Source organism: Callorhinus ursinus, unplaced genomic scaffold (assembly GCF_003265705.2).
Source record: "Callorhinus ursinus isolate GAN/ISIS: 27379988/994484 unplaced genomic scaffold, GSC_fseal_2.0 scaffold17, whole genome shotgun sequence".
NCBI lineage: Eukaryota > Metazoa > Chordata > Mammalia > Carnivora > Otariidae > Callorhinus > Callorhinus ursinus.
In genome coordinates this window covers 13,622,297-13,648,613 of record NW_027397079.1, presented here as the reverse complement: position 1 = coordinate 13,648,613, position 26,317 = coordinate 13,622,297, and the positions used below count along the sequence as shown (strand labels likewise).

General features: G+C 39.5%; 1 protein-coding gene across 1 annotated transcript in view; it reads right to left on the bottom strand.

The window, feature by feature from the left end:
* TENM3 (teneurin transmembrane protein 3) overlaps window positions 1-26,317 on the bottom strand; it is a 1,496,942-nt gene that overhangs the window by 699,360 nt on the left and 771,265 nt on the right. Inside the window, exon 5 of the mRNA XM_073902279.1 lies at window positions 1,432-1,514. The gene's annotated coding sequence lies outside the window, so the exon portion shown is untranslated. The remainder of the gene's footprint in view (window positions 1-1,431; window positions 1,515-26,317) is intronic.

Genomic DNA, 26,317 nt, shown 5'->3' with positions numbered 1-26,317 from the left:
ATGTTCCACAAATAAGTGAAACCATATGACATGTGAGAACTTTTTTTGAAGGGTTCCCCTGTCACTTTTCGCTGAGATGCCCTTCAGGGAAAAGTAAAAAAGTCAGTGCCTGAGAGCAATCCTCAAAACAAGCGTGGTTGCTACTATTCTATGTTAACAATGAAACCACAGTTTGGTTCTTAAAAACACATCCTTCTCTATTCTCTTTGCCCTTCCATAAGCTGAACACCAAAATCCGCTTCTGCAAGTGCTGAATTTGTGTCAAATTTAATGTGGGGAGAAAAAAAAGATGACTTGTTTTAGATATAAAATTAACGCAAATCTAGTAATCTGAATCTAAAATCACCTCAGCAACACACCACAGCGATTGTCGTAGACCCTTAAGAAGTAGGCACTTCACCTCTAAACTCTTGCAATGACTTTTTTTTTATCTTAAAAAAGAGCCAAATATTGTCTTTGAATGAAGAACATCAAAGAGATATATGCTCAAGTAACTCAGTTTTTCTGACGTAAAAATGTTAGATATTTGTATTTCATAATTATTTCACAACTTAGAAAGTCCTTTCCTCCATGGAGAACTTATCACTGAATTTTATATTACAAGAAGAAAAATAAAAACATCAATCAGAAGAAGGCAAAGAAACTCAAAGAACTCCACCCATTAAGCCAAAAGAGGCACTTGGTGACGGATTTTCTCTGGGAAACTGTATCTTGCAGGTACATTACTATACACACCCTGAGCAGGACACTTCTCAGGTTTTCTGTTGTAAATTCTTTTATAGCTTCCTGGTAGAAGACGCTTTTCATTTTGTGGAAACCCCTCAGAATATGGTTTTAAATGAATCTGTTCACAAGGTTCAAAAGCTTTAAATTACTAGACCATGGCTACCATTGAGAAGAGGCACTGAGCTATATCAAGGACAGAGAGAGAGAGGAAAAAAAAAAAACAGGTACAAGTTTAATTCTCTAAGGTTGCCATGTAAGTGCTGCTCAAAAAGGATTAAGACTTCCTGAGAACAAGAGAGCTCCCGAACACATCGCTCACAAAGTGGGGGAAACACACACATGCTCTATAACCCGTTGTGTCTGGTCTGTTCCATCTTGGTAGAAAATTCCCTCTAGTTAAGATGTAGAGATTCTGTATTTTAGAATGTCCTCATTCATCTAATTTTCCAGGAAAAAAAAGAAAGACTGTAGAAATGCCCTTGTTTTTCATATTACCGGAAAGAATATGAAAATCAGATTAATTACAATTTTTAGAAACATCTTCCTAGAGCTGATTCATGGAAGTGAATACCTTAAGAAATGGGCTACAGAGTACAGTGCAGCTTAGTGAAAGTGTATCTTGTCAAGGCAAACGAGTTGTATATTTTAAGAAGCCTTTTTGTCTCATTTGGTAGATCTGGAGACATTTTAGTGCCTGGGACTTACCTTTTCTTCTTCTTTAAAGAGGTGTTTGGTTGTCTTGGTTGTGCAGAAATTGCAAATCCCTTTGTCTTAGAAGAGCAGGAATTCTAGAATAAAGTAAATAAAACATATAAACTGAAAGAAAACTTGATCTGATGTTTTATATGAATAATTTCAGTTCAGAAACCCTTTAAATATTAAGACATGCATTATAACAAAAAATACTGATTTATAACAATTAAACATAAACAATATTAATAATCATAAAAAGAATGTGTGGCTACCCTAGCAATGTGTTAAGCTAAAGTTTATTTCACGTGTCCATGTAATCCTTTTTGCTTTTTTTTGTTGTTGTTGTAGTAAAAAAGTAAGAAATTTATGGCATATTTATCTTGAGGAAGAGTGAAATGTTTATGAATTTATCTGAGATCTGCCACCTTTCTATCTTGTTTAAAAGCCCCTCCCATCTCTGTCTCTGCTGCTAGTTCTGATTACAGGGCTGTGAGAATTATGTCAACAGTAGGAGATATTTTTAGTCACATCGTATTCCCAGAGCCCAGGATTACAATTACTACTGTGCGAATTTACAAATACTTGTTACTGGTTCTGTTGAAGGAAAAAAAATGCATCAGTTTCTTGTTTTTGCATTTTATTTAGTCATTTTAAAGAGCATTCACAGAGAAAATGAATCCCTTGCTTGAGTTTCTCATTTTAGCATTACACAGTCCGTTACAGTAGTTTCTAAGTGTCAAATAGTCCAATTCTCTCTGTTCCCTTTCTTTCCCTTTTCCTCACTCTAAACAACAAAAAATAAAAATAAAACCAACTAAACAAACAAAAGACATGGAGGATTTAAGATAGGCAAAGATAAGTAAGAAATTACTTTTAGGTTTTGAACCTTGTTGACTAAGAGATAATTGATATAATCATGGGAAAAAGAGAAGTGGAGAGAGAGAACTAGTTTTACAGAAAGCTGGTGTTTGTTTGTTTAAATATATTGAGGGGCCAGATCATTGTCTAGTTAATATATTAGCTGAAAAGTTAGGTTATAAAGGTGGGAGTCTTGGAACAGATGTAACTCTTTAAGCAATGGGGAAAAGTTGGTCTACACTTGGGAAATACCTATTAACAGAGTGTTGGGGTGGGGGTGGGGGATGAAGAACAAGCCATAAAGGGGGCAGGAGAACTGGGCAAGAGGAAGGGGCTCAGGATCAAGGAGTCACATTGGAGGCCATGGAGAGAATGTTCTGAGAAGAAATAATTGGTCCACAGTTTTAAATGCTACAGGTGGATTTGAAAGGATGAGAACTGTCTGAAGCTGGTGGATTGGATTTTGGGAAAACACCTGTGACTTATGAGACAGGTATTTTGGTCGGAGAGAGGGTACAAAAGCCAGCCAATATGAGGAGGAAAGCCAGATCATGACAGGAATGGGGGAAAAAAAAGTATGATAGAGTTGATGGAAATAGTGTTTTGGTAGTCATTTTGCTTTGGGCTGCTTAAGGATGGATCATCCTGGGAATGCTAATGAAAGAGAAGTGAAGCCCAGTGGTAAGGGAAAAGCTGCAGATGCTAGAGAAAGGTGAGGTGGGTATGTGTGCGGGGGAGAGAAATGCCGATCAAGTGCGGGGGGGGACGTTTGGCTGCGAAGGAGGAGGGATGCCATTTGATTTGAGGCAGGAAGGAGAAAGTCATTTGTGACTTGAGAAACTGTAAAATGTGAAAGGACTGGAGAGGCTGCTTGGGCAATATGGTTAGGTGTTAAAAATAAATTGACCCAAAAGTACGAGTGGGATAGGGTTATCCAGGATCTCGTTGGAAGATTTTCATGATTTTCCCAAGAAACTGCAAGAGCCACCATCTGAGAAAATCAAAGGTGAGGCTAACCCAAAATTGGGGATCTACTTGGCAAAACAGAAAAAAACAAAACAAACAAAACAAAAAAACCAAAAAAACCAAAAAAAAATTGGGAAGTCAAGGGGGTGTACAAAACATGGAAAAGAGTAAAGAACTGGATGACCTGGAGATTGCGTTGGGGGTTTCAATCAGTTAACTAAGCCCCTTGTCTTCCTCCCTCCTCTCTCCCCTTCCCTGACTTTCTCCTTCTTTCCTCCCCTCCTTCTCTCTCTCTCTCTTTCTTTCTTTCTTTCTTTCAGATATTTACTGAGTCCTTTCTTTCCTGTAGGCATTGGGCTAGGCACCAGATAAGAAAGAAGAGGGGATGGGGTAACTTCTTAGCACATCTTTCACCATAATCATGTCAGCAACATTCGTCTAGCCCCCATATATGTGTCATATATGTAAGTGTATAATATGTGTGTAGATGCATACATATATAAGACAGCATTATTTGTGTCTGTGTTCTGCCTCACGTTAATTCATCTCATCTTTTCACACAGTGGGTATCATCTACAGGTCCTCAGTATTTTCATTTCAAACCCTTCATACTCCTTGAGACTGACTGCTGTGTATCTAAGGATGCTGTTTGCCAACAGTGTTCCAGTTGCACAACCAATAACGGCTGTAGATGAGCCCAAAGGAAGGGAGCTTTCTATAAAGTATGGGGGGGATGGGGAGAGGAGGCATCCTGAAATTGGAAATAGTTTTTTGAGTGCAGAAAAGTAATTCAACTCTGGTCTGTGGTAGTCTATGCCTACAAATCAGTATTCCTTTATTGAAAGACAAAAATAAAATAAAATCATCTTTTATCCAGGAAAAGAGGATTCAAGCATCTGATGGCATTAATGTTGGAGCCACTGTGCTGTGGAAAGAGAGTGAGCAGGGCGAGCGAGCGCTTTAGCGCTGTGTGGTTCAGGGGACCGCAAATGGCTCCCGAAGAGCAAGATTTTGAGGACGCGTTCTAGGGTTTCTAGAGAGTCGGATTTGGAACTTCATCTTTCAAAATGTATATTTTAGTTTCTTGTAGAGATTCCGGAAGTTTACAGCTCTGCACTGGTCTTGAACTCAAGTCTGGGCAGATGTTTCATGTGTCATTGGGGCCGCGTGAGCCTTGCTATAGAGCACGCAGGTAGCGGGTCCAGTGAGGCGCCGGGCTGGGCTCAGACCATCAGCTCTGGGGCTAATGCTTGATGCTCTCACGGCTGCTTAACGGTGACCTCTTTGGTGCTACTTTCTTCATCTTACATTTACAGAATGCTTAAGATGCAGGTTCTGAAACCGAACTGCTTGAGAATGCGCCTCAGCTCGGCCATGGAACAGCCAGTGCCTGGATAAGCTTGAGCAAGACACTTCATCTCTCTGTGCTTTCATTACATTATCTCTAGAATAGGGATAAAAGCACACCTTCCCTTGGGTTTGTTGTGAGGATATAAAGGGTTAATATTTGTAAAGCACTTCGAGTGCTAATATTTTGAGAGACCTTTAAAATTCTACATTGTAGTCATTATTTATGTCCATACATTGAAAAAGAAGCTTTGTCTTAGGTGAAATTATTGTTTTTAAGACTAGGAACAGAATCTTGGTTGATAACGGGAAATTTTCAAGGAATGTTTGAGATTGGTTGGATTCAAAATGAAACTACTCATATTCTTTCCAGAACCAACTACCTTCTCAGTTAGTATAGAGCATCCTGAAACACACAATACAGGACGGAACAGTTGTATTGAGAATGCTCGTGCAAAATCGGGTAAAATAGAGAAAGTATAATGACAATTTGTATCATTAGGTTTCATCTTTTAGGGTGATTAAAAATTTCTTAAATCCTCAGTGTTTTTATGTAGCGAATATGTCCTGTACTCCCCACCAGGCTTCCATTTTTTCTTGAAACAAAGCACAACGAGCATAACAATGAGGCAGATTCCTTCTGTATCCATTGATTAGCTTAACACCATAGATAAGAAATATGTGCAAACTGCATTTAAATCTGCCAATGCAAAGAGACCAATAACCTCATTCAAAGAGAGTTGCTGCCTTGCTCTAGAGGGGGCAGCTCACTCTTGCAGAAAAATTATTAAACCCTATTCTGCTGATATCAGACAATTACCTACTATGAAAATACAACTGATAGAAAACTTCAGTAATGTAGTCCAGAGAAGACTCTAAAACCGTACTTACAAAATATTCAGTGAAGAAATTTGGAGATGGGGATAGCTTGAAATATTTATAACTCAACAGAATGAAAGTATGTAGAACTCTATTCGTCTTATTTTTGGTTTTTTCTATCTGATCATTGTAGATAAACATGAGGAAGACTGTTTATGAAATACAGAACATACCAAGAGGAGGGGACATTTTAGGACCTTACAGCTGTTTTTAACACAGTAAGAAATAACCTGGCAAACAACACACCGAGGTCTGCTGACTGTCAAAACCACTGTGGAAAGCAAACTGAGCTTGTTATAAAAAAATATCAGCAAGCTAAACAAGTTAGTTCAATAAAGTTGTGGCCGAGCAGTTTAAGAAATGTGTTTGTACTCAGCAAATTAATAGCATTTTTTGTTTTCACCATTTTAATATCAGAAACGCATGAAAAAAAGCGAGGGTGGCAGATCCTTTAAAAACTATTTTAAAAATTATTGGCTCAAGTGGTCTTTGCACGCTGGAAAGACAAAACTAGATGATTGAAATGCTAGCCTCTTACTTATTCATTTCCTCAGCAGATATGATGGTGTGCACATGGTCAGGCACCGTTTTAGGTTTTAGGGATATAAAGATGGACAAAAGCTGACAATGGCCACTGTCCTCATGCAGCTGAGATGGATATTAACCCAACTATCACAGAGCTGTAGACATACAAGAAGGAAGGGTAAGTGCTGTAAGACCACTTGGCAGAAAGACTGAAGAAGCTCGGAGAAGGTTCTATGAGGAAGTTGGTAGGGTTTACCTGAACCCAATGGAGCAAGAGTGAGAAATGGGAGTGGGGCGTCTTCCAGACACAACAAACGCCCTGTGATGGAAGGAAGGGTGAGGTTGAAGACTTGAGAAGGCCGATGGGGGGGACTCAGGTGGGGCAGCAGTTGCGTGGGGAGCCATGAGGGGGCCAGACCGGACAGCACAAGGTAGGGTACGGTAAAGATTTTAGTTTGTATCCTGATTCCAATGGGGATTTTCCAAGAGAGGTAAGCAGGAGGTGTCACGGTCATATTTGTGTTCTGAGAGTATTAGTCTGGCTACAGCTTGGAGAGCTTGGAACTACACCAAGCCAGAGCAGCCAGAGCAGAAGCAAGAGAACCATAAAAACGAGAGACACCCTTATGGATGAAAAACATGAAAAGGATTCAGGTGAAATTAAAGAGGTGAGATTAACAACAGTCCATAGATAACCTCACACGTGGGGGGCATGCGCAGGATTTTCAGAGTTGTGAATTCTGTGGGTGGTGAGTTCCAGAATTTATCGTCTCATGCATGCTGAAGTGTCAAAAACTAAAGTTTGTTGTCCATCCCGAGGATACATGCTAGTACTAACATGGCAAGTGAGACTGAAAAACAATGCCGTTGATTTTGCTGATTAAAACAAGATCGCTTTTCAGCCACAACTTCACTGAACTAAGTTGTTTATCTTGCTGGTATTTCCGGTAACAAGTTCAACCTGCTCATTTGCGTTGTCTTACCAAGTCTTCAATTCCATGCAATGCATGTAATACATGAAGTAATGAAATGTGAACTTTGAACTCAATATGCAGAACAAACTAATTTAAATAACAAACCGAACTCTGACTCCTGATAGAAACAAACCGTCAGGTTTCTTGATATTTGAAACTTTGCAACATGTTATTGTAGGATATTTCACTATGTTACAAGATTATATGAAATATATTTTCTGCTGAAAACGAAGTTACCATTTAGACTGTTCATGGAACCTGCTAACCAGCTCCAGTGTGAGCATTTGTCCAAAATAAAGAACGCGAGCACTTGGGTATTATGAACCATCCAACTCAACCTCAATTTTCTACTACGCATCTTTGGGGCTTCTATTAGTTTCTTCTAATCTTATGATGTTAAACATATTCCATTCCAGTATATTTTCCTTTCACAACTCTCGTTTTTCATGCAAATATAAGGATAACATGAAGACTTTTTCAGTGGTCTATGTGCATTTCAGAGTTTTACGAATAAAAACGGAAGTTCACTTTATAAATTAGTGACGGCAAGATTAACCACCCTAAACATTTTTGATAGAAAGTTGAGTTTAAATAAGTACACTGTACATCATTTATTTGAAGGCAGATTATAAACAAATACCACATACATAAACGTAACACAAACAAGCACTACCCAGATCCACCCCACTCCCAGAACAGGTAGAAAATAATTCTATTCTTTCATACTTAAATTGCTACAGTGCCTCAACTTTTCTGTCCTCCTCTCTACCCCCATTATTAAACTTTTGCTTGATGGAAGTATTTAGTATAGACATCAAAAATATCCACTTTCTGGTAAGCAAGACAAATACAAAACACAACAACATGTGGTTTATTTATTTCTTTTCGGTAAAAGAAAAATTATTATAGCCTCTTAAAAAACAAAAAAAAATTTCTCTTAGAATCCTGATTCTGCATTTTCTTTCTGACCAGTAGTTAGTTAATCTTTAGAATGACTGCTTTTCTCCCCAGAGCTACAGTTCATATTCCATATTTTTCCTTCATTATTAAGCACACATTCAAAGAATGACATGTGTAATAGGAGTGCATTATTGTAATGTTCTCTTACGGTGGGTGAAATAACATGACAGTCCCATAGCAGTGAAGAATTGGTTCCCTCTCTATAAAGTGCCTATACTTTAGACTTAGAGTTCTGTGACCTCCACGGGACCTGGAATGCCTCTAAATTATTTTTTTAATTAATTCCTCATATTCATGAGAGCATGACAACCAAGAGATCACAATGACAATGCCTTCTGATACAGGTGAGAATTTATGCTACTACAAATTATGTAAGTGAGAAAACATTTCTTTGATCTTTAAAAATAAGCTCCCTTTTTGGCATCCTGTCCACAGAATACTCCCCTGTCATGGAATGTTCAAAACAAACACACAAACAAACGAACAAGCCTTTTTGTCAGATCCCAGGTAGAAAAACCTGCTGAGACACAATTTTCCGTGCGCAGGGGGGCCAATGATCGGCCCTACACACTTAAAATCACTGGCGCCATAAACCAGAAGGGGTCAGTCAGAAATTCCTCCCTGTGATATAATCTATGTTCAAAATTTTTCTGACAATCAAGGGTAGTTCTCTATCTCTTTGGACAAGAAAACCCCAATGTGTCTGTATCTAGGATGGCAGGAAAAACCGATCATAAATCTACCGAGGCAAACTCAAACGCAAATGGTCTTAAGTCAGTATTTCCCCTCTGCAGGCATTTTCAGATTCATCAAGCTTCCACAAAGATAAAATATTAAAAAATAAATAGCAGCCACCCCAAACCCCAAGTTTTTCAAATAACAAAGCTGTTGGGGATCTTTAAATGATGCACGGAGTGGATCGCAGTTATTGGTTCGTGGAAGTTGGAGGAAAAAAAAAGTTGAAAAGAGAAACATTTTTTAAAAAAGGGAGAGAGAGAGAGAGAGAGAAACATTTTCTTACTTAAATAAATGCAACTCAGGAGGAACTTTCATGGCAGGCTTTCAGTGCCACTTCAAAGCTCCAAATAGGCTAAAACAAATAAACCACCTCGCTTTGACCTAGATTACTGTTTAAACAAAGGTACATATTCTTAATTTACATGAAAAGCAATTAGGTCTGCTGCTGACAGCACTGTGAAAAATGCCTCTGCTCAGGGCAAGCTTTTATATTTGAAAAAAAAAATTAAAAAGCTGGAAGAGGGCTTTTGTTTTTTGTTTTTTTGTTTTTTTTGTTTTCTGGTGGCTCCCTCCGTCCCCCCTCCCCTCAGCCAGTATCCACTTTGGCCCACAAATGCTGTTAATATTGCTAACATGGTTTGAGTGAAGAACTACTATTACAGTTTATACGTGTTTAAAGTATGTTGAAAATAATTTTCTGATTCATTCTCTGAGCACAAATTTCGACATTGCATGTTGCGGTTGATAGTTAAATGGCTAGAAAATAGTCACATTGTTTTCCTTCTCTGGAATGCTTTGTGAACAAGGTAGACTTAGAAAGAAAAAAAAATGAATTGGGAAGAGCATGGTAGGAATTATGTTCATCTTTGTATTTATTAAAATATGAATTTGTTAGCCTAAACATATTTTTAGAATATGTGTATTCATCTGTGGAGACCAATGTTTAGGAATTCAGTAAGTGGCTCTTTTTCTTTCTTTCCTTTTGGAACTTTTTACTTTTTTTTGTTAGAAAGATGATATATGTTCTTTCTTTTCAATAAGTAAACATTTAGGGGAGAAAGTAAAAGACTGACTATTCTTAACATTCGGATATTACATTTCCCCACTTAAATTTATTTCATTCACCAAATATTCATTGTTCACTTAATGCCTGTCGGAATATTCCGAGGTGATAGGGACACAGTGGTGAACAAGGTAAGGCTCTCACAGGCCAGGAAGTCTAGAAGAACATTAAACCAGTAGGTAAATACATGACAATTACACAGTTTGGTAAGTTTTTTCAGGGAAAAGAACGATGTACGGGAGGGTGTAACAGAGGGTCTATTCTAATCTTGGGTGCATCTTCAAGTTTTCCTGTGGAAGTTGGAATGAGAGCTGACAAATAAGTAGAAGTGTTGAGGGGAAGTAGGGCAGTGTGAGAAAGGACAGGAGTGTGTGCAAAAATCTTGCAGCAGAAGTTGCTGCAGGGTCAGGAACTGGCAGGACCGACGGGCCGGGAGGACATGGCGCCAGGTGAGGCTGGGGTGTCGGGGAGGAGCCTGCCCCCGTTGAGCCTTGAGACCCATGGCGAAAATTATTTTTGTTATCCTGGGAGTGATGGAAAACCACTGGAGGATTTTGAAGTTGGTAGATGACACGATTCATGATTCAATTCCAACGATCACTTTAAACTGTTACACAGTTACGTATGTTTAAGCTGTCCCCACAACTTCACCAGATGTTTCATGGCAGAGCAGAAGCTACGCACACTTTTGGAATGGAGCTGGTCAGAGAGCCTCAGCTCTCTGCAATGACAGAAACCGTTCATTGTTGGCTCCTTCAGGCCTCTGAGTCTTATACAACGAAGTAAAACAAACAAATGAAAAGACCCCAAAAACAAAAGTAAATTCCCCTCTCCCCCAAACCCAAACATTTAAATATTTTTTCTACTATAATATTTCCAAGAGAAATAAGGTCAAGACTACAGGTCAGTTCTGGTTTGGAGGCTCAATGCCTCCTTTATTTAGTTTTTAAGTCTTGGCTTTGGTGGTATCCTTTCATAACACAATCAGTACATATAAGCAAGACGTCTCAGTGAAAAACACTGTGGGAACTGGTCTAACTAGTTGAACTGGAGGAGCTGGCCATACAGTGTAGTGAAGCGAAGACCCTGTGTGTACAGTAAAGGAGGAGGTGCCCATGTGGTGAACACACTCGTCCTCGTGCCTCTTTGCATGCCCCCATGCGGGACATGAGAGCACAGCATGAGAAGGAGCTCTTGCCAGGGGCACTGGAACCAAGGAAGCAACCCATGGGACACTGGCAGGCTACGGTGAACATGCCTCAGAGGGGATCTGCTATTTTTATGTTCAGTTCCACATGGATCTGGAGCGAGGGGGGCAGATCTCCAAACCACGGGGGCAGGGGTGGCCACCACTAGGGCAATAGGGTGCCGTGCAGCCAAAGAAACACCAGACAGCCACCAAACATTACACCATGAGAGTAGTTTGAGAAGTACAAAGGAAAATACCACTATTATCATTAATGAGGTAACTGGCTCGGGCAACTGGACAACGAAATCCAAATGCAGGCGTTCCATGAGCTTGTTTCCTGTGGCCCTTGCTGAGAAACAACTCTGACATCGTTGGCTTTTGGCAATCTTGGGGAGGTTGCGGATGTTTGCACCATGACCTGAACACGGCCACTTACTGGACAATGCTGGGGGAACTTTCTTCGTCTTTTATAATAAAAATAGGAATAAAGTCCACACAGTATTGCTGGAGAGTTAAATGGGATAATGTATACTGGCTGGCACAAGATGACTGCTTAGCAAATATTAGCTATTCTTATATCTCAAGATCTGGGGTAAAATGTGATTTCTCTGCTTGCTTGCTTGTTTGTTTGTTTATTTATTGCTTATACAACTCTGTGATAGGAAGCACCAAACTGTTAAGTCAATCTTATTTGTAAAGCACGTAGAATCTTAAAGGGAATGCCACTTGGTCAATGTGAAGTAGTATGAACCATGCAACAGAAGGTTTCATCCAAGCTAGATAAATATTATTATCCTCATTACACGAGGGTCAGAGTGATGCTGGGGACTCAAGTAACTTGTCAAAGAATGTGTGAGTTTGCGATTGGAATGCTGGCTTTCTTGGCTCCTATGAACACTGTTAAATAAAGCCTCTCTGAAGCAAAATATCTCCGTCCATTCAAAGCATTTCAAACATTCCAAATGATTACAACCCAGCCACATTTTTTCCCATTCAGCTCACATCTCTTAGTTAAGCAAATAGTTAAGAAAAAAAAAAAACTACAAGTTTTTGTGGCGCTGACCGTGGCTCACCAGGGTGGTTGGCTGCAGAGAACCAAAAGCTCAGGATTCTCGGCACAAATTCACAAGGTGACCAGGAGAAAGTTAGCAAGTTGATCTCATTCCACATACACTAATTAATATTGAAAACCAAAAGAATCATCCCCTACCGGAAGAGAACTAAATGGTCCTTTATCTGGGTGTGTAAAGCAAATAACTACTCATTCAGAATTAGATGTTCCCTAACCCCAGATGTTTATAACGCCATTTCCAGCTCTCGGGAAGTATTACAATGTATTTTCCTGCGTCACCATAAATTTCATGTGGTTTGCATTATCATTTGATATAACATCATAAGCTCCTTGCTCAGAAGCTTTCGGGTCTCTGTTCTGTTTTCTCTTCCTCTAAAGACATCACAAATAAATCATAACGTGTGCCCTTAGCTTGTAAAAGAGCAAGAGAAAATTGTCTCAGTCCATCTCTCTGAAAATGTCTCTTAAGAAGTTCCAGTTGGGTCTCTGATGGACTTTTCTTATGCAAATTAATACTATGGTAATTTACAGGCTTCTCCCACTCCCTTCATATGGTCCTCATGTAAAGCATGCAATGACTAGAAGAAAAATGCCTTAAAAAGCCTGAATCATTATTTTATTCTGTGGAAACTGCATTTTTTAAGTTCTTATCTAAGTAAGTTGTGCGTGTATCTGGATTTTATTTACTTTTTATTTTTTTTAAAAGATTTTATTCGTTTATTTGACAGAGAGAGACACAGCGAGAGAGGGAACACAAGCAGGGGGAGTGGGAGAGGGAGAAGCAGGCTTCCCGCGGAGCAGGGAGCCCGAGGCGGGGCTCGATCCCAGAACCCTGGGATCATGACCTGAGCCCAAGGCAGGCGCTTAACGACTGAGCCGCCCAGGCGCCCCTGTATCTGGATTTTATATGTTGCCACAATTAAACTTCCTAATAAAGAGGTTAGAGTGAAGAAATGAGTCTTAGAAATCATATTCCCCTTTCAAAACAGAAACGGCTGAATATTGCATACCAGCAGAAACAGTGCTACCTCCTTCAACACTGATCTTTACAACACTCAACTTCATTACCACGTAGAACTCAATCCAGGAAAAAGTCCATTTTATTATACATACCACCAAGCTACTTTTCACTCCGTGTGATAGAAGATTAAAGACAAACAAACCTCTCTACCGACCTAGGTCCATAATCTACCAAACTTCTTGCTTTGCTCATACCCATATTTTGGCAGGACTGGGTTGGAGTAGAGCTTCATCCACAGTGCCAGCCACAGCTGGGAGGTCAGGGGACTGGATGAGAATGGCAGCAGGGGACACTGGCAAGGGAGGGAGGATCTGGGGAGGCAGGGCTGTCCGTGAGGGGAAGGTAGCCAATTCCAAAACTTGCTCTCTCCGGCCTATATCTAAATTCCACAGACCACCTAATTTTGCATATCGTCTTGTCTATATTTGGAATATGTGTTAATTATAAGGCAAACAATGAGGGCATACTTGGAGGATTTTATGACATTTGGTAAATTAATTCCTGAGAAAATCCAGAAAAAATTGAAAGGGCCCAAATTATAAATGCTACATTTTATACTTAAATTGTTCTAAATTGTAGGTTAATTCATACAGTGCCATTACAAATTATTTCATTGTTTTACATAAAAATATGCTGGAAAACAATCTAAAAATATTAATAACAAATTTCAAGATAACTTTTAAAAAAGAAATAAAGCATCTAATTTTTATATGCTAATGACCTATGTTCCTTGGCAAAAAAAAAATAATTCTTACTTGCTGATACTATTATATAAAGATAATTATGGATGGACTCAATCACATACTCCCAGTGCTCTTTTAGGCAAGTAGATGTTGCCTGTGGAGAATGTTGGGGGCAAAAGCTTGGCCAGTGGATCTTATCACACTTTCTAGTTAGACCTCAGTGCTTCAATTGCTCTCAAGTTTCCTCCTGAAGTCAGGGGTTTTTCCAGAGACCACCCAGACCAGACTTAAAAGAGCTTCATGGGGGACATCAACGGGGCTGAGCACAAAGCAGTTGGGAAAACTGCCTTTAAAAATATGGTATTGGGGGGCACCTGGGTGGCTCAGTCGGTTAGGCGTCTGCCCTTGGCTCAGGTCATGATCCCGGCGTCCCAGAATCTAGCCCCGTGTCGGGCTCCCTGATCAGTAGAGAGCCTGCTTCTCCCTCTGCCCCTCACCCTGCTCATGGTCATTCTCTCTCTCTTTCTCAAATAAATAAAATCTTAAAAAATATATGGCATTAGGTAAAAATCTAAAAAACAAAAACGATGCCAAGCTAACGAGGCAGTAAGAGCAAATAATGTTTTACTATGAGAGGATTGAGAATAAAGTACATTTTTTATAAATAGGGCAAAGAGTTTTACTGCCAGGAAAGCTTCCCTGGATCAGATAACCTTAAGGGTCTCAATCGTAGTACGAGAAATTCAAGAAATTCGTTACAGAGAAAGAAAAAGAGAAGAATGGATGTAATAATTTGTTTTATGTAGCACATTTCTACACATTCCCCTATTTATCTCTGTCATCTGTGTAATATCACATGGAAGTATCAATGTATCTAAAACAGGGGGCAAGAAAAACCATACCCCTCAGTAAATTGAATCATCAGAGAGGGATCTTTAACCACTCAGGTATTGGAAGTGGCTGAAAAATATCAGGCTCCCCAAATCACCAGTAAAGGCTAACTGACTTATGAAACTTTTCCCTGACGCATGCTGAGGAACATCCAAGATTTTTAAAGAACAAACTCGGTATTTTTAAGGACCATGCCAGTGTTCTCTAACATATTCGGGGCAAGGTAGAATTAACACGGTCATCTTAAAATGTGACACTGAGGAATTTAAAAAGCACAACAATGAAATGATGGGGGTTTGGGGACACCTGCACAGTACACGGCCGTGTTTGGTGAGAGCTGCCATTTTATGAATCTAGTAGGAAGTCCAATGGGAGAAAAACAAAGATGTTCAGGATGCTATTTTTAAGTGTGACTTTTCTTTTTTCCCCTGCTATTAACATTCTAACAAGAGGCAAGGAGATTTAAGGACTGAAAGACCACCTGGCTGCCATTATGTAGAGTTGGGTCCTCAGTCATTGCTGACAACTAAAGGGCCTTTGCAGGAGGGTGGGGGCATCTGGGGGCAGTCCCTGAGGAAACCTGTGCTCCTACGCCGGCCCCTCGAGACCCCTCCTGCATCAGCTGACCCTCTAGAGCTTGACCTGAACACCAGTTGTGGTGACAGAGGAGAAAGAAAAAAGTAGAGTGGAATTTAATTCCCCTGAATTCCCCTTTACAAATGGGTATATCCTGCATCCCTGAATTTAAAATCCTAAGTCTCATTTGGACTATTTGTGCAAAAATGTTTCCTGGCAGACTAGACTTTTGCTCTTAGAAGTACAGCCGGGAGTGGCTTGTTTGGCTTGATGAACTTTACCATTAATTAAACATTTTGTTAATCTATCTGCATGTCAGTTGGAGAGGCTGACCCTTTGAGATGGGTCTTGGGTCCCAGGGCCTGTCCTCCAGAGCTCAGAGACTTCTACAGCGCCCACAGCCCCCGGTGCACCTCATTAGGCCCGGCTGCCTGGAGTTGAGCGAGGCTAAATGCTTCCCCGGTGCCCCATCTGCACGGCTGCAACCTATTTGTTTTGTTTCTCATCTCAGGATCAGCTCGCCTGTGCCTTCCAACATGACAATTAGCTAATTTAATAAATCTAATTTAGTCTAATGTGCTGCTGTGAGAACCACAGGAGGGGCCCTCTTGTCATCTCTAGGTCCTTTCTTTCCCTGCTAGCATCTTCTTTTCCTCATAAAAATCTCTCACTTTTCATAATATGTTTCTGGAGAAAATGGGCTTATCTTTATTTCTGAAATGGCAAAGAAATTCCTTTTTTTTTTTTTTTTTTTGAGCCAGCTTATACTGACTGGTGGAACCTGGCTGGACGGCTGTGATGAGGATGGTGAAGTCTAGTTGGGGCTTTTTGGGAAAGGGTTTTTTGATTGATTAGTGACGTCCCCATAGGTCGAGAATGGATGCCATGGATTTGCTGCCCTGGCTCTTTCCAATAGAGCGGGAGGTTAATGGCAGGTAGCTGCAGTGTGTTAGCATATTAGCGCCCGATTTTACTAATTTTAGGGTAACCAAATTTCTCAAAATTCTATGTAGACTACTTGACTCAGAGAAAGGTCAGGTCTTTCATTAAAATGAAAATGTAACTTTAGACAAAATTTGACTTCTGGTCAAATTCAGAGTGCTCAGTTAATTGTATCCATGTTAGTCATAAATGATGATCCAACAGATTCTCCTTGAGCCTCATTGCTCTTCTTCCCAGAGGTGTTGCTTTCGGTTCTAGACTGGTCCCTAGAAGTCCTTGAGCTGCTGACTTTAGCATCAGAGGAGAAAGGGAGGCCTGGAGTAAAGTGGCCCAGAAGAACAAGGGACGGGAGGTAAAAAAAAAAAAAAAAAAAATACCAGAAGAAGGAAAAGTGTTCAATGAATCCGAAGTAATAAAACTGATAGTCCTCTGGGGCGCTGAATGGCTCAGTCAGTTGAGTGTCTGACTCTTGATTTTGGTTCAGGTCATGATCTCTGAATTGTGGGATCAAGCTCTGCACTGAGCATGGAGCCTGCTTAAGATTCTCTCCCCTCTTCCGCCCAGCCCGTCCTCCTGCTCATGCACACACTCTCTCTCTCTCTAAAACAAAACAAAGCAAATAAAAAACAAAACAAAACAAAAAAACCCCAAACCCCTGATACTCCTCTGTAACTGAAATCTACTCTCTGATGGCAATTGCAACATGCATTGAACAAAGGTAATACAGACTGACAGGACAAGGGCCGCCCAAGCAGACTAGTTTGGAGGAGGCCACTTATTTGACTGTATAAGCTCTAGCATATCTACTAGGAAAAAAAAAAATCCCTGTTATTATTGCAGTCATGAGTTGGATCCTTATACATTATCTCAAAAAGAAGCAGAAACTTGCAAATCATATATCTGAGAAGGCATTAATATCCAAAATACATAAGCAACTCAGACAACTCAATAGCAAAAAAAAAAAAAAAAAATCCAATTTAAAAAATGGGCAGAAGATCTGAATAGAAATTTTTCAAAGACACCCAGATGGCCAAAATACACATGAAAAGATGCTCATAATCACTCATCATTAAGGAAGTGCAAATCTAAACCACAATGAGATATCACCTCCCACCTGTTAGAATGACTTCCACCAGAAAGACAAGAAATAACCAGTGTTGATGAATATGTGAGGAAAAGGGAACCCTTGTACAGTGTTGGTGGGAATGCAAATTGGGGTAGCCACTATGGCAAACAGTATGGACGTTCATCAAAATAGAACATGATCTAGCAATTCCATTTCTGGGTATTTATCTGAGGAAAATCTTTTACTCAGAAAGATATCTGCACCCCCATGATCATTGTGGCATCACTTATAAAAGGCAAGACATGGTGTCCATTAATGGATGAATAAAGGAAATGTAGTCAATTTTTATAATGGATTATGATTTAGCCACATAAAGAATGAAATCTTGCCATTTGTGACAACAAGGGTGGACCTTGAGGGCATATGCTAAGTGAAATAATTCAGACAAATACTATAAGGTCTCATTTATATGTGGAATCTAAAAAGTACGAAACAAAACAGAAAACCAAGCTCATAGGTAAAGAGAACAGATTGGTGATTGCCAGAGGCAAGGGGTGGAGGTGAGCGAAATGGATGAAAGGGGTCAAAAAGTACAAACTTTCAATTTTAAAATGTAACATACATCACCATGACTCTAGTTAATAGTGCTATAGTGCATACATGAAAGTCGCTCAGAAAGCAGATCTTAAAAGTTCTCATTACAAGAAAAAAAATTGTAACTATGTTAGGGTGATGGATGTTAACTAGATTCATTGTGGTGATCGTTTTGCAGTATATACAAATACCAAATCATTATGTCATATACCTGAAACTAATATAATGTTATTTGCCAATTATACCTCAATTAAAAAAAAAAACTGAAAAACAAAACCAAACCACACAAAACCAAAGCTTCATTTGAGTAACAAGCAGCAATCTGGGATAAGGCAAAGTACTGAGCTCAAGACCGAGACAAAATTCTTTGGATGCTGTTTCTGAATCAAACATACCTCTTTGCATACCCACCATTTATTTGGAAAGAAAAGTGGAGAAATTTGATATGATGGACCAGTAAATTGGTGGGTTATTTGACAGGCTAAAAAATGCCTAAAATACCATAAAGATACAATGTGAAACTGCTCTGATGATATACAGACTCTGTAAGAAGAAACTGTGTATGCTTGCTTTGGGAAAATTGGTGAAAAGAAAGCACAAACAAAAATAAAACAGATTTTTGGTAAAAAAAAAAAATTATTACATGGTCCTATATCTTCTTACAGTTATTCTCAATATTCTAAATATAACGAAGCTCCTTCCTCTATGTGCCAAGATCCTTGTAAGAATTATCCTCTGGCCACAGGGAGGGTGCCACGGCTGCCACTGTTTGGCCATGGTTTATCCTAACATTGACCTGAGGTGAGCAAGAGTGTTTTGCAGGGGGTAAGAAATTACTAAGAACTTAAAAATGACCCCAAAAGTGTTATCTGGCACATATTCCTGGGCATGGCCCATGAAATTCGAGTTTATTTCCTATTGTTTTTTTCTTAGGTTTTAGTAAAATTTTTAGCTTCCAGGACACCCTTGAGGCCTGTGTCTGACAGCCATGGCATGCCAGATAATTCCACTATTATTTACATCTATTCCTTTGGTACAGGATGCATGGTCTTCTGGTAATGTGTTCTTCCTATGCTCCATAACTATACTGCCCTTTGCTGAAACACAAGCTGCTTTCCAAAAGATAAGGAAACACTAACTGTTGAGTGATTAGTGAGGATTTGTGTAAAAAAGTCCAGGAGAGGGAAAGTGCTAGAGCAGAAGATGGATTATAAGAGTGGGGGACTGAAAAAGGCCAGGATGGTCATTCTAAATTATCTAATGTTGCATAACAATTCACCCCATAAATTCATGGCACAAAACAACTATGTGTTATGTTCATGAATTTGGGGGGCTCAAAACTTTGGACAGGAGACAGTAGAGATGGCTTGTCTCTGCTCCATGATCTCTGGGGCGTTAGCTGGTAGACCTGAAGGCTGGAAACTAGAATAATCTGAAGGCCTGTGACTCGTGCACTTGGGAGTTGAGGCTGACTGTTGGCCTCACGCCTCAGTTCCTCTTCATCTAGGCCTCTCCACGAAGTCTCTTTGGAAGGGCTGGGTTTGCATTCTCCAGTGAGGAGCTGGGTAGGAGCATCATTGCTTTAAAATGACCTAGCTTTGAAAGTCACACAGCATCACATCCACCTTCATCTACTATTTGCAATAGCCACAAGCCCACTCAACGTCCAAGAAAGGGGAAGAGACCCCACGTCTTGATGGAGAAGGGCAAGGTTCTAGAACAGCATGGGTCTAGAGAGTATAGTGGCTACTTCGGGAAGACAGTGCAACAGCAACTGAAGTGCAGGAGCCATGGGGCAAGTGGCTTAAAAGGAAGCTACTACGAAGGTAGGCAGGGGTCAGATGATTCACAATATTGTGTATTACATTAAGAATGTCGGTCTTCTTTTCTAAAGCACATGGAACGTCTTCAGGAAGTAAAAGCACATGAATATCAAACTATGGTCTGTTACGGCATAGAGAGTGGACCAGGGAGAAGCGAAATTGGGTGTGAGGAGCCCAGTTAGGAAACTCAGGGGGTGAACAGGAGAAGACATAGGGGTGTTTGGACCAGGGCTGTGGCAAGATAAAGGAGCAGTGAATGGATTCAGAAAAATGCATGAGTAAAATCACGTGGATCTGGTTATGGAAAGTGAGAGAGAGGGTGGTATAAAATACGACTCCCAATATCTGGGGTGTGCAACTCTGAAGATGGCAGCGCCAATCCGGAGGAAGGGAAAAATGGAAGCACATACCGGGCTTGAAAGGAAAGATCATGAGCTCAGTTTTGAGTCTCAGAGAGAGAGATGAACGGACACGTGCAAGTGCGCAGTGGGGTACATGGGCCTGGGCTTCCAAGAAGAGGCCACAGCTGGAGATATGCATTTGAGACATGCAGGCATAGGCCGTAATTGTAGGGGCTGGCACGGTTAAGATTTCCTTGAGAGAGTGTAAACATTTTGTATAGGATATCAGCTGCATATGGGAAGATAGTTCTGCAAAGTGGCTAGAAGATACAGCAGAGAAACCAGAGGGAAACTGAACACAGTGGTGTCTTCAGAGCCGGAGAAGGGGGTGCTGGAGGCAGGTCACCACCAACTGTGTATAATGCAAGAGTTCACACCACATGTGGTCTAAACATATTCACTGGATTTAATGACCGCTGGGATTCAAGTTCAACTTCCTGCATGAGATACAGCATGAGATACAGAAACTTGGTTAATGAATTAGAGTTTTTGCTGCTGTTTTTTACTTTTATTTTTTTCAAGATTTTGTTTATTTATTTGAGAGAGAGAGAGACAGAGAGAGCACAGAGGGAGAGGGAGAATCAGACTCCCCGCTGAGCAAGGAGCCAGATGCGGGGCTCGATCCCAGCACCCTGGGATCATGACCTGAGCTGAAGGCAGATGCTTAACTGACTGAGCCACCCAGCCACCCCTCATTGCTGTTTTTCATTTTCTAATATTTTACACTAAAAAATAGAAGAAGAATTACTTTAAAAAGGTATGCATTTCATAAAGCATAATATAATACTGTGCTATATGAAGCACACTATTATTTATTCCATTATAGGCATCAGAAAGGAAGAGAATGTTTCAACATAGAGGATCAGGTGTCTCCTCAGGAACTTAACCATACTAATACTAATCTTTTCTTTGAAAAGTCAGGTTTTCATTACTTGATTTTAACCTACAGCACTTTATATAACACATCAGTTGATAGATGTTTATTTTTAAACTGGAAACTCCTGTGTACGTTGGAATATGTGTAATTATGGGTGCAACCTATGTCAACATATAAATTATTCTTCAACCACATTCGGATAATTACTCTAAAGCACATTTCTATTTCCAGTTGGTCAATTTTTAATATATTTGCATATATATATTTGTATGCATGCAGAGAAACTAGTAAGCATAACGTGAATGTTGTCTTTTTCAGAATGAAATCCAATTCAGTGATTCAAAACTGAAGAGAAGAACAAAGTAATACTTCATTATGTTCTTATAAAGAGCTGTATTTTAACAAGACTAGAACATTTTTAACATAAGCCAACCACAATATGGTTATAGATCCAATATTCTTCGTATCTCTTTACTTACAAAAATGAATGTTCTTTTCCATTGGCGTTAAAATAATGAGGATAAAAAAAACAAGCTAAGTTTTAAAAGGTCTTATTTCTTTTTTCAGTATTCATAAATGGATTAACTAAATAAAACCATATGTTATCTTTAAAATGCTTATTGGAACAGCAAACATGTCTATTGGGAAATATTTTTTAAACTCAAAGATCCAGAAGGTTAAAAGTAGTTTTAAGATAATTGCACATAGCAATGAAAGGGAGTAGCATTATAAATCTAATCATTGCTTTATAAAAAGTTGGAGAGTTGGTACATGTAGTGACTGATAAACATTAGTGGGACATAACTGCCCTTGTCAACCTCAAGTACACAATGACTAAATAACGAGAAAACAAAGTCAATATGTCAATTGTGCACATAACAGTAATGTATCTACTGCATCCAAAAAGGAGAAAAAGAAAATCATTGTGGGAAAGCCTACAATCTTATTTAAATGCTACTTAACTTAAAATATATTCTTATAATTAACCATGAGATATTTTGTCAAAATAATTAATATGCGTGTATGTTTAGTTAGTTTTAAGCTGGTGACCCGTGGATATAGTATGTTAGGTCTAATTTTATTTCCAAACCCTTATACTGAGCTTTCTAATTTCAGGAGATTTGGGAGGAAGCACTGGTCACAGGCTTAGATCACATTATTCTAAACTAAAAGAAAATGTTGGTAGCCCACCTGCTTACAGTGATTTATATATAGTATTCTTTTCCAAGAACCCTGATAAGATGGACATGAAATATAATTGTAATTAGAGGGATGCTGAACTACCAGAAGGTAAATGTGGGTACTTAGTCATCAAGAATACCTGCTGATTCCCAGGTAGAGTTGGTACTTAACTTACCAGCATGCTGTGCATCCACAATTTGTATTTCGAAAATACCCATTATTCAAATCACTAGTGGCCATCCAATTACGAAAAAAATAACCAATGTATCTCACTTGAACAAGTATAACATGTCAATTGATCCAGTGACAAAGTTTATATAAAAAATGAAGTCTATTGACATTGGTATCAGACTCAATGTAATGGTCTATGTCATAAGAAAGGCAAAGTCAAGAGTCAAGGCCAGTATGAGCTTTTGTTAGAAGGCTGGGTATTAAGAGATGACAGGAAAGCCAAGTAAATGTTGGTTGCTTTTGGGAAAAGCACTCAAGAGTTGAGACGTGAGGGTAAGTCCTCAGGAAGGACAGGTGCCCCATGACCTACAGGTATGAAGAAGAAAAAGCCCCAGTTCAAAGACTGTTAACTGCTGTCAGTGATGAGTTTTTACCCAAAGGAAGAAGCCCTTTCCCTCTCCACCTCCAGTGATTATCTGAACCCCTGATCTTCATCAACTCAGACTCACTTCATGCACAGCTTCCTACACCTCAGTGTTAGTGAAATATCAGGAAATGAGTTGAAGTAAATGTGCTTTCTCTCTATGGAAACTTGGTCTATTTTAAAAGAGCTTGTTTTTGGCAGGGATCTAACAGAAGGATGTTGAGGTTGCTTTTTTGAGACATTTATATATTTTCCTAATGTAAAAGAAGTGTTATTAACTTTTTTCCTCAAGAAACCCCAAACCCAGAGAGGCCAGACAACAAGGTCAACTGGAATTTGGGAAAACATTAAGTGCTATTTAGAGCCTTTGCAAAAAGTTCCTTTATCGGTATGTGAATTTTATACTATTATAAATGTAATTCGGATTCCTAATGCTGAATGATCTCTGGAATTTATGAAGTCACAAACAATGAGCCAATTGTCTAATCTAACTAGTCCTTTTTTCTTCATTTCAGAAATGCTCTACATCTTGCATATAGAATAAAACCCACCTAAATAGTGTTGGGAAGAGGCTGTTTTCCACCTTTTATATGTTGTTTATCTTCCAGAATTTGTAATGAATATGTATCTATATGCTAACGTTCTTTTAAGAAACCCAATGGGGGCGCCTGGGTGGCTCAGTCGTTAAGCGTCTGCCTTCGGCTCAGGTCACGATCCCAGTGTCCTGGGATCGAGCCCCGCATCGGGCTCCCCGCTCAGCGGGAAGCCTGCTTCTCCCTCTCCCACTGCCCCTGCTTGTGTTCCCTCCCTCTCTGTGTCTCTCTCTGCCAAATAAATAAATAAAATCTTAAAAAAAAAAAAAAAAAGAAACCCAATGCACTTTAGAGACAAACCCCTGAATTCTCTAAGTGCATGAATTGCTCCTCACATACTTGCCACGGCGATTATATTTTTTTCAGAAGGGGAAAGTAGGGAGTGGTTGATGGAGCTGGAACTTACTGTTCTATCCTATTGGCCAGCCAGTCATTGATAGCTTTGAAAACAAACAGCTTTCACATGAGAAAGGTCTGATTTCCTCTCGTGTTTGGTTAGTTCTTGCCTGGTAACTTGGTGTGACACACCACATTCAAGCTGAGGCAGGTTCCATGCGACAGATGGAGACGCTGACACCCAGAGTCCACTCGTGTTCAGCATCCACAGCATAAAGAGAGAACAAGAAACAGAGACGGCTTCTTTGTATGCCAAGACAAATGGTAGTTTCGGAGGACCACCCATACTCGCTAACTATGTTATTTTGTTTCTTCAATGTGCAGCCAATGTGTTGTTTTTTTTTTTTAAAGTTATATTTAAAAGCACCAAGGTCCATTAAGCTAGGGGAAATATTTTATCTTTCAACTACCTAATGCCAAACTGGTTGACCACAAACAGGTTATATAACAGGATGAAAGTGAGACATTCTAGATACGGGTTTAAATACAAATACTGTGGTGGGTTGTGGTAATGGTGGTAGTTCTGAAGCTTTAGAACAAATACGATTTTCTGGTTTGTTCTATTGCATGAAATATTTTTTAAAAAATTAAAAGAAAGAAAACTGTCTCTGGTTTGGCCAGTCCTCAGACAACTTTGATTAATTCTTCAAAGCATTCCTGACATTGCTCTTGTTTTCAACTTTCGTGTTCGAAATTATTATCTTAGGTTTTCTTCTTATTCAATCAGTCACCCCTTTTCAACTTATTCTCTCTAATCAAGGCAAGATAACGGTCTTTTGGACTTAATAGATAGCTCCAACAGAGTCTAACTTATTACTCATCTTCCTTTATGCTTTTCTCCAACCCAAGAAATGATAACTTTTCTATCCTTCCCAGATCAGCTGTAGACTCTTGTTTCCAGAGAGGGAGTAAGAAACATTTTAGGCTTTTAAAAATATATTGTTTCTTATGCGTTTATCCTAATGTCACATTTGTACTGGTTTAAACAGTCCAGGGGTTGCCTACGACAAAGCACAAACTAATGCCCGGACCTCGTGGGTTCCTAATAAAGAACCCATCGAACCAAATATCTATGACAGCAGTAGCACCTCAAAGCAAGAGCAAATGCTTGATAATATGAGAGAGATAAGTGGAGACCACCTTATCAATATCAGACATAGTCACATCAAGGAGAATGCTCCCCTAGAAGGTGATTTTACCGTGTGAGAACACTTTCCTTTCTAAGGACAGGTTCTCCGTTATTAGGGAGAACTGATTTTAGGCCAGAGAAGGGCTGTGGTGATCAAGGAAGTCCCAGTGGTATAATTTCAGCTTTTGCAGAATTTTCCATTGCTTATTTTCAGCACTACTGCTATTTCATCATTTCAATGATTGCTCCCCCAACACTGACTGATGATTTTATTGGATGCAGAAGGGGCCGAGTTGGATTATATTTCACTGAACGGCTACACAGCCTGTGTAAAAACAGTCCTTGGAAATGAAATAATCCCATCTAATTGACCACAGCGAAAGAGAGACAATAAAACCCATTGGCATGAGGAAGACAACCCCAAGCAAAAGTGCAGACTGACTAAGTTTTCTCCGAATTAAAATCTCTAAAATTCATAGACGATACTTCCCATTACGTGGATTACAGTGACTCCGGATTAGGAGTTTTGCAGGTTTGGAAGCTATGGTTTCTTAGTATTTTATATTTAACATAAAGGTTAAACTCATTAAATACTTAATAAGCATAAAGTTTCTAGAAGTTAATGATCTGCTGCTCCTTTCCATAATGAATTTATATCAAAATTGGGGGACTCGGTTTTAGGTTGAAAATGAATTCCTCATTACTCCTATGGTGAATGAAGCATTGTTCTATTAGTGTTTCCATAACACAAAACATTGTTATTAGACTTTGTTGTCATGTAGACGTATGGATCAGTTGTATTTTGAAGAGGGATATAGGCTATTTTTATATTGAAGAATACTAGAGGTTTTGTCCCTCATTCTACTTCTGATGTTTTTGTATGACGTTTAGTAACTCATGCCATACTGTCATTTTCACATGCTAATAGAAACTCACATTGTTTCTGGAACGCCAAGACGCTGACTCTATTCCACGCAAGCGCTATATTCTCATTGCTTCACGAGTTTCATATACGTGTAACATTCTTTCTCATCTCTACAAAGTCACTTAGAAGAGTCAATGGCAAAGCACGCTCTGGGGCCATGTCCAGGAAGTGCATGGCGCAAATGAATCAGAGCAGGCAATACCTCGGGTCAACCTCAGATTTTTGCCTGTCTGTCCTGGTTCCTTTGTATCATCTACATGGTTTTGGGGGGTCAAAAGTCATACACGGGTTTCTGACCGCGTGTGGGGGGTCGACACCCCTAACCCTTACATTGTTCAATGGTCAACAGTATTTATTGGACATCCTGTCCAAGTTGTTATGTCCTGGAGCACCTGTTTAGTCTTTAAGTTCTGACTTTTTCTTTTCATGCTCATCTCACCATTCAAAAAGTCTGATTTTAGTAGGAGGGCATATAGAATGATAAATGAAATCATGCATACCCTATACTAGGAGGATGAGACACAAGATTGTTGGTGCTAGAAAAATCTGGCAATTGTTACGGGGGCTCAAAACCTCAGCTTAAAGGGAAGGACTCAGGCGATGAAAAGGAAGTCTTTGTAAAAGAGTCAGAAT